Raw genomic sequence first — 10,075 nt, 5'->3', positions numbered from 1 at the left:
GCCTAGGCTCCCACAAAGCCAGTGCTTGCAGTAGGATCAGAAACCCATTGCCATTGTTCTTGAGTTCTCAGTAGTCCTCATTGTCCGCTATGTTCAGAGCTAAAACTTACAGGATTTCATTCTTTTTTTATGGCTGAATAACACTCAGGTGTGCTTGCTTCCTGTGTTGTAAAGTTCAGTCATCCATTGGACAGCACCTAGGTTGCTCATCTTAGCTACAGTGAATAGTGCCATGAACAGCTTGGAGGTGTCTCTTTGAATGTTGGTTTCATTTCCTTGGGGTGAATATCCAGAGACAGAATAGCAGGGTCTAATAGTGGAACTGTTTTTAGTCTCTAAAGGCTCTTCACAACAGTTGAACTAAGTCTCATCACCTTGGCCAAGGAGAGTTCCTTTGCTCTCCACAATCTCATCAGCATTCATTACCCCATTGCTTCCACAGCAGTCATTCTAACGGTGTGCTGACCTTGTTGTAGTTCTTGGGAGCATTTCCCTCATAGTATTACATTGGATTTTTGTGTGTGTTTGTTGGTCACTTTATTTCTCCATTTGTGATCTGTTTATTCCACTCATTGGTCCATTTCATTTGGATATTTTCATTGTTGTTGCTGTTTAAAGGGGTTTTTTTATACATTGAACATTAATCCTTTGTTCATGCAGTAGCTGCAAATGTTTTCTTTCATTCTATAAGTGGCCCCACACTTTGGATCCATAGGTGTGCTTGTTAGACATAATTCTAATCATATAATATTGGTTTACTGTGCTTTGAAGTTGATATCAGAAAATCACTACCTATACCAATGCCTTTAAGTTTTCCTCACATAGTTTTCACAATTTCAAGTCTGGATTTTAGGTCTTTGATTTGTTTTGAGTTGATCTGTGTTTAGTATGAAAGCTCAAGATCCCATCTGAGATATACAGATATCCAGTTCTCAGTCTCAATTTTAATAAAACTTTTGAGTGATTTTACACTTAATTTCTTGAACTGCATATATGTGTTTGAAAATCTGCACAACAAAAAGAAAAGAAAAGAAAAGAAAAGAAAAGAAAAGAAAAGAAAAGAAAAGAAAAGAAAAGAAAAGAAAACCTGCTCTATTTACATATGCTGTGTCTAAGGACATCTGAAGCTGAGTGGCTTCAATGGTTGCTTTCCTTGTGGATCCCTGGGCATCTTGGCCCCAGTTGGCATCTGTACCATTCTGTTTAAGGAGGATAGAAGGGGAAGTGCTAGACGCTTCATTAGAACAAACTTCAAAAGCATCACTGAGAAAAAAGTATGTTTTTCCTCTCCCTAGAAAGAAATTACTTTCCCCTTCTTTTTAGGATATATTTCTAATCTGTATTGTCACTACTTTTCTTTGGATTCATTCACTTCCCTAATTGTCTCTACAATATGGAACTCAAAACTATGCATATGTACACCAGACATTTATGACACCAGACATGATGACATAAATCCCAGTGTTCATACATCCAAAGCAAGAATATCCTGACTTCAAGGCCAGTCTGGGCTATACTAGCCCTGCTTCAAAACAGCAGAAGCAGCAACAACGAACTCCAAATACAACCATTGTGTTAGTTATTTCTAGTTTCTGTGATAAAACACCATAACCCTACATGGCTTCTAGAAGAAAGAATTCATTTTGGTTTATGGTTCCAGAGCATCCATAACGAGAACAGGCAGTCAGAGCAAGAAACTGAGAGATGGCATCTCAACCACACCAAGGAAACAAAGAGAACAAAAACTCAAAGTAAGGTGGGGCTAAAAGCTCTCAAAGCCCACCCCCACTGATGTACTTCCTCTAGCAAGGGTATGAATGAATCTTTAAAGGTACCATAACCTGTCCCACACAGCACTACAAACCAGGCACTAAGTATGGAATTCTCTGGACATATAAGGACATTTCTCATGACAACAGCCACAGCATGCTAAGGCATCTTAGCATCCTATTTTCTTGCCATGGGCCTTCTCAACTGTACCTGTCTCTCTTCTTGCTACTTGGGAGGTTATTTTTCTAATAGGATTCTCTTAACATTAATCAGAATACAGGACACCTGATAAGTGATTTAATAACCTTAAAAGGTTCCCTTACCAAACTAAAAATAATGAAGTCTTGAATTTAATCAACTATACTATTCTGGTCTTCCAGTAAGCAGGATGGTTTTGAACTCACAGGCCACCTGCCTCAGTTTTTGGAATGCTGGTATTATAGGATATGCCACCATGCTCAGCTACAAGAATCTAATTCAATTTTTTTGTTGATACAAATAAATTCTTACTGAACTTGTTTTTTTTTACCTGACTAGAGTAATTAGTATTTTTAAGTAAAGATTTTGTGCTATATATTTAAGGCATAATAGAGTACGATGTGATGTGCTATATGTAAATACCATAAAGGTTGCTTTGGTGAAACAGATAAAAACAGCCAGTATCTCACGTAGACATCCTGTCATTTCAGACATTTTTAAAGCTTTATTTTGTAGCAAAAGCAGCTGAAACCTACTCATATAGCATGACAAAAAAAAAAAAAAAGATTACCAGCTTAATTTTGGTGCCTACAGTCCTTACAATGAATGCTGGATCTGTGACTGTGTCAAGTCCAAAGTCCTTAACTACAACTTGACCTTCGTTATTACAGTGAGCATTAACTAGCAGGCTGATAAACACAGTTTTGAGGACTTGAACTGAGTGTGACAGTGAAAAATTAGACTTAAAAATAAAACTGTATTAAATTCTAGGCAAAACAAGGAGCCAGCTTCCTACTGCTTGTGTTTTCAAATAAGTGAGATCCTCAGAGCAGTTTGTGAGGTCATTTATACCATTGAAGAAATTTTAAAAGACTTCATTTATCATAACACAAATTCTGTTGGTGGCGATGATTCCAGCCACTGGACAAAAGCCTTGCAATGGTGAGAGCTAAAAGTGTGAGCTTTGGTTTTGTCTTTCGTTGTTGTTCAGCTGGCTAGCTGGGATCTTTCTGTTTGTGTTCCCAGCAGAAGTCACTCAGGTGGACTCCTGAGCTGCTGTGTTATTCGCTGGGAGGAGGAGTGGAGTTAGCAATTTTAAAGAGAGCAGGCATTCCATTTAGCCAGTCCGCCAGCATGGCCCTGTCGAGGGATTTTGATTATCTCCAACTCCTCTCATGCTGTGCTTTCATTCACAGCAATCTTTAGCAGGACAAAGTTCTCTTGTTTCCCTGTCAAATGCTAAAACTAAGGTGCACCTGACAGGAAGTTAGCTTTTTCTTTTTTACTGGCTTTAAAAAATTTGTATGCAGTCTAAATTGTTCATATTCTTTACCCTTGTCCAAATCCTCCTAGATCCCCTGCTCCTTACTATCCACCTAACTTCATGTTCTTTTCTTTGTTTCTCTCTCAAAGCAAGCAAACAACAATAATAATTTAAAAAAAAAAAAAAACAAGTCAAACCAAACAACCAAATAAAAAAGCACACAAAAGACATGCAGTCTAGTTCGTGTTGACCAACTATTCCTGAGCATAGCACCTGACCTGGAGTGTGAATGACATAGAGAAAACTGAGTTTCCCTTTCCCCACAGGTGTCAATGGCAAATAGGTACTTGCTAGCGTAGGACCTTGCGTCCACTTCCCCTTCTTGCTGGGATTTTGTCTGCTTTGAGCCTACGCAGGTCTGTGTGGGCTGTCCCCTGAGTCCATATGTGTATCATCACTGTTCAGTCTAGAAGATGCTGTTTCCTTGGAGTCATCCATCACTCTGGCTCTTACAATCTTTTCACCTCCTCTTCTACAGAGAGCCCTGAGCTGCAAGATGGGTTTGATGAAGATGTTCTATTTGGAGCTTAGTACTTTAAGGTACTTTAAGACACTGTCTGAACACTGTCTGGTTGTGGGTCCCTGTGTTAACCACCATCTATGGAGGGCTGAGCAAGGCACAGATCTGTGAGTATATAAATATGCAATTGGAAGTTATTTTATTGCTATGCTCATTTAGTAGAATAATAGGAATAGGTTTTCCCCTAGTGTCATGACCTATTGAGTCTCAGGTTCTAGTTTAGCACTGTCAAACATGGGTTCCACCTCATGGAGTGGGCCTTGAATCCACTTTTTAAAGTAGCTGGTTACTAACATAATATTTACTGCTGCTATTATGCAATTTATCTTTCAGACCGGTCACAGAGGTTACAGAGTTTGTAGCAGAGGAATATTAGTGATTATTTTTCTTCTCCAGTAGTTTGCAGAATACCTCCCAGAACCATGAATGCTAATCGGTATGGGTAAAGCTTCGAATGGACACCAGCTCTATTTTTCCATGTTCCATGATACAAATAAAAGGCCATCTTCAGCAATAGGGTGTTACCATTAGGTTGTGGGGCCTTTTGTAGTGGTAATGTAGCCTATAATGTTTCATGGTGTCTATAGGACCCCTTTGGCCAACAACCCAACAAGAAATAATCTATTCCTCATATGGAGGATTTTATTTGGTAGCATAAGACTGGGATCTGTCTTCACCACTAGACAGCGACTCCATCTAAATCAGTAAATTTTTTCTTGGTAGAATTATTACAGTTAATAAAATATAAAATATTGTAGAATTAGAATATGTATTGGAATTCTATAATTTTATGTGATTTAAGACTAATCATCCACTACTAGTATCTTTTGGAGGTGTTTTTGCAGGGAGGTTCCAAGACAGGGTTTCTCTGTGTGGCTTTGGAGACTGCACTGGAGTTGACTCTGTATACCCTGCTGGCCCCAAACTCACAGAAATCTGCCTGCCTCTGTCTCCTACGTGCTTGAATTAAAGCATGTGCCACCACAGCCCAGCCACTACTATTCCTCCATGCCTCTCAATAGAAGACAGAGTCTAATGTATGCCAGGTTGGCTGAAAACGACCTTGAACTTCCTGATTTTCTTGCCTCTACTCAAAAGTGCTAAAACTGCAGATGTGAGCCATCACACCTGGTTTGTGCAATGCAAGGGATTGAAACCAGGGCTCTTTTTCTATGGTACTCTATTGACCGAGCCACATGTCCCCAAAAAGAGTCCTCTTAACAAAGAAAAACACATCTAAATCACATTTGATTGGGCTACAGTTCATAGAATGCTACTTTACAAAACTAAAGCAAAACCAGAATAGAAAAGCATATCAAACAGGAACACCATGATCAAATTCTATACTCTGTAAAAATCATAAGACCACAAAATCAGTTCTACCTGCAAACAAACTTCAAGGATAAATAAAGAGGTAAAAACAAGTGTAAAAAGGGGGAAGAGTCCTAAGGATTATGTCAAGATAAGAAATAATTTATAAGTATGAATAGTATGTTAGGTAATTTATCATACTGTGGAAATGCTGACACATGTTGCTATGGTACCTGCACTGTGATTTTAAAGGGCACTTACTTTCAGAAATGCATGCTAAAGTACTCACGGATGTAACTACAGAATTTCCTGAATTATGCCTTTCACAATCCATGTGGTGAAAAAAATGAAAGTAGAGTTGAAATCAATTTCCCCACAAGCTGATCACTGCCAAGGCTAAATGAGAGCTTTGTGGAGCTTCCATGTTTTTCCTTGGCCTCCCATAGCAGGTGAGACTCCCAGATTAGCTGGCCAAACAACACACTCTCATTCCCTTCTGAGGTGCCCCCCTTATTTGCAGAAGGCCACTCCCTTGATGCATTGTTCCATGGCCTTGATGTGCACCTGTCCTTGTGGCCTCTGCCTTTCTTGCAGATGACCACCTTCTGGTGTCTTCCTCCACAGTCTCCTCTTTTACTGTGTCTGTCCCTAGGGTCTCTCTTGTGTGACTCAATATCCTCTTACAAAGACGCTGGGCCGGTTGAAATAGAGTCCACACTAACAATTCCATCTTAATCTAAGTATTTCTTTAAAGGATGTATCTTCAAAAAGAGTCACACCCTCACATACTAGGACTAAGGCTTCAAAATGGGACTTTCAGAGGGACACAACTCAAACCACAACAGTATGATAAAAGTTAAAGATATTCACAAAATAAAGTATTTAGATACAACATTTAAAGTCAAAACAAATGTATAAATCTCATAGATTCATAAAGTAAAATTAAAAGATATGGATTGTTCTTGGCTTAGATCTTAAACTTGTCTCGTGTTTTCACCTTTTTGTTTACACACACTTGTCTCTAGAAGGATGAAGCAGTCTGTTTTCCTTGTAGTGAGGTTCCAACATCTGAGAAACTAAATTGCATCCACAGGGAAAGGAAATCTTGTGATGCAGTAAACAGCTTTACTCAGGAGAGCATTATCCATCTTTTAAAAATATATTGACTCTAAACATATTAAGTTTAATTTAATTTAAATTAAGCAGAAATCTAGAAATTGATGTGATTTACTAACAAACTAGTTAGGAAAACTTATAATTGAAGCCAGTGCCCTACATATCCATGTCTACTTCAATGGAGACCATTATTCAAGGCCCTAATGCTTTGTTTTCTCCATCTTATGCAACAGGATTCCCATGAAACCATATAGAATATTCACTTTCCACAAATATTGTACAATAATTCTCCATCTGTAAGTCAGCAACAGATAAAACCCTGACAACTTGAATGACTGGGGACAAGTAAGGTCATAAAATTTGAAGTGAGGACATGCACAATTGTACAGTAGGGACTAAAAAAACCGGCTTTCCGAAAGATTAAAGTATAGCTAAGTCTGGCTTTAGATGAACTCACATTAAATTTTTTGTTGAATTTTCTAGTTAGCAATAAATATTCCGAGGGTCACAAATGGGCTTACGAAGAGTTTATGTACTATCAAGCTACACTGAAACCAAAACAAGCACTCCAAAGGAAGTGATGATCCTATGTCGGTCAAGCTTTCTGTGCTTCCTCTGGAACATTTTCTTCTAGGTGATACTTCACCGTGTAAGCACCAGAATTCAGAGCAACCGAGTTCTGCCCACATGAACAATAACAGCGGATTGGAGCTGTTGGTAAAGGCTAAACAAGGCTAAAGAGAGACGTGAGCTGCCTTCAAGGATCTTAGCAGCTCACAACTGGAAAGACATTGAGCCTTTTCCCCACAGCTCATGCGGATAGATCCAGGGTAGCCCGTCCACTCTTCTTTGTCCTTCAGAAATAATCACTTCCTCCGGGAAACATGTCCTAGCCCAAAGGCTGGAGCTTGTCAGATACTGGCTGCGGCTTCCCTTTTCATTCTTCTCTACTAGACAACAATTCTGTTTCTAATTGTCTGTCAGAGCAGGTTAGCTCTGTGCCTTAGTCCATCTGGGTTGCATAGACTGGGTGACTTACAAGCCATGGAAATTTGCTTCTCCTAGCGTTGAAGGCTGCCAAGTCCAAGAACAATGCCCTGACAGGCGTGTAGCCATGGGCTCCCCTCCTGGCCCAGGAATGTGCCTTCTCTCTCTACCCTCACTTGCTCCTTTGTTATATTAATCACAAATATGGGGCCTCTGCTCTCAGGACGCTAGCACTTCCCAAAGTGCTCTCCTCCCAATCCCATCCTCCCGAGGGGTCCGGGTTTCAACTTACTACTGTGGGGTGGACACAATATTCAGAACACAGCAATCTATTACTAGATTCGAAGATACTAGACAAAAGTAGACCACATTTGATTTTGACTGGTCAGTTCTAGAACGCTAGTACCTACCATAGCAGACTGAATGAAAATAAACATGAGAAAGTGAAAAATTCTGAAGACATTTAAAAAGACTTTGATGCTGAGATTCCCAGGCAGCCTGGAGAGGTGGCACGTGTGCTTCTGTGTAGGCCATGTCTCAGGGCTGAGCAGCAGTGAGGCTAAGGGGATGGATGAGACTTGACTAAACAATGTTGGGGTTTTTTATTAAATACATTCCTGAGAATGGATTGAATTTTGTTGGGAAAGATTATGTTTATTACATCATAGATTTTATTTTAGTAATCGGTCCCATTTTGATCAGTTTATAGAGTTAATAACATATTTCTACATGATAGATTACATGCGACCTCAAATGTCCTTTGATGTTTCACCTGGGATTCCTATCTTCTTCTCTCCCTACTCCTCAAAGCTGAAGAATAGCAATAGCGTTGTTGGGATACAGAAGACTTCAGGAAACAGTTGTCAACAGTGAGGTGAGGTCAGCCTTGGTGAGCACTGTTTCTGATATCCTTAGGATCCACTGTGCAAAAGTAAATGCAGATTTGGCAAACGACACAAAGTCATTTCTCTTTCTGCTGATTTGAATTTTTCACAAGGGTCCAATTTTCCATAGGAACAGATCAGATTTACAGCAAATACAAAGATTGCATCTTTTATTTATAAGGAAAAAAATCCTAAAACCTCTCAAATATTTTTCATTAAAACAGTGTGTCCTGTTGTACTGGCTCTAAGAGTATTAGTCAAGCATTACATGACTTTTGCTATTCCGGCGAAGGTCGGTGTGCTCATAAGTTAACGAAACTATTGTGCCAGACCTTGCTGATGGAATTCCAGTTTGCAGTGAAATTTAGAGGACTTGGTAATATAGAATCCACTGTCCATGTTTGCTACCCTGCTTCTGGTCTATCTTCCTTCCGGGTTCTTTTCTTCTAAAAGTATCCTCCATCCTTAAATTAATTCATAGGCAGTTATAAAATTAGAAAAACAATGTCATTAACTAATATTAAAAGAAACAGATATAGATAAATTATTTCGAATCATATTACATCACTTGAGAGGATTTTGAAGGAAAGTGGGGAAGGTAGATAAGGACAGGGAATAACAAAATGGATGCGGAGATGTGGCACGTGATAGCAAGACAGGAGAATAGGACAACGGACAGTGCACACACACACACACACACACACACACACACACACACACACACCAGGCCAAGGGGTGGAGCGAGCTCCACGCACAACACGACCATGACACCCCAAGCATGTTGTGGAGATAGCTCTAAGACCTTTCAATGTATGCTAGCTCTTTGTGGGAACGTCATTCCTTACTACAAGGCTAGGAGGCTAAGGTCTGCATTACTGAGAGGATATGGAGAAAACAGGAGCCCCACAATTTCAAATGCTCACTGCTTTCATTCTGTATATGTTCACACTTGAAAACCAAGGAGCACATGCTCAACTTCTATTTCACTTCATTTATGCTTATGATTGCACTTATATTTATAACTTTCTATGCTTTCTACAGCTTTAAGTAGAACCTGTAATCCCCATGACTAGTGTAACTTCAAATATGCCTTTGAGGGGGAGATGTATAAGGTATGGATGCTGCTGGTCCATAGACCACAGCATAGATAGACGATGACACGAACATGCTTGGTTGGGCACCAGTCTGCTCTACTGTCCTATGAATTCCTGCATTTTCCCTCTGTTTCACTGGTGAGGAATTTCCAGGTGCAATTACAGTGAGTACACAAGAAGAGAAAACACTCTAAAAATTAGAAAACCCTCTACTTCAAGGAGAATAATAATAACTTCTTAAGTTGCCCAAGGGTAGACTATTTTTGATAGCCTTGTATTATATATACCTCAAGTCAATCATTGAACAGATTCACAATAGCTAATGTTCCTTCCTATAAGTGAAGTGCTATGTCTGCCCAAATTACAAAGTATTTGTTTCATTAATGCACAGGATAGCAAGTCACTGTTCAAATATCTCTGGGAAGTGAGGTGATAACAGATGAAATTTTCCAGATAACTGGTGTGTACCTTTAATTTTCCAAACATTTATGTTTAATTGAAATGTTTTCAGTATTAGCATTCTCAGCAAATATTAGATCTACAGAACACCATTTGACTTATCTAGAGTCACACTCATTGATATGTTTTATTCAACAGTATGGGATGGCAAGAGATTCTCAGGTCCATACGGAACTGTGTGCTCCCAGACAATGGAGCCTCGCAAGACCCTCTAAAGGTTCTCGATCTCTTGGGAGCCATGTTCTGCCTCTCTCTGATCAACCACCACAGCACACTATTGATTGCCCTCCTCTTGCAATTTCTAGTCTGATTTTATGTGCATGTGTTCCTCTATGTGTGTGTGCATGTACATGCATACATGTGTGTGTGTGAGACAGGGAGAGAGAGAGAGAGAGAGAGAGAGAGAGAGAGA

At 39.5% G+C, this 10,075-nt stretch overlaps 1 protein-coding gene across 1 annotated transcript in view; it reads right to left on the bottom strand.

Moving 5' to 3' along the window:
• Morc1 (MORC family CW-type zinc finger 1) overlaps window positions 1-10,075 on the bottom strand; it is a 185,884-nt gene that overhangs the window by 90,851 nt on the left and 84,958 nt on the right. The window lies entirely within an intron of this gene.

The sequence above is a fragment of the Microtus ochrogaster genome, chromosome 2 (genome assembly GCF_000317375.1).
Source record: "Microtus ochrogaster isolate Prairie Vole_2 chromosome 2, MicOch1.0, whole genome shotgun sequence".
In the NCBI taxonomy this organism is placed as follows: Eukaryota; Metazoa; Chordata; class Mammalia; order Rodentia; family Cricetidae; genus Microtus; species Microtus ochrogaster.
The sequence above is the reverse complement of the archived record's forward strand: the minus strand, read 5'-3'. Positions and strand labels throughout refer to the sequence as shown.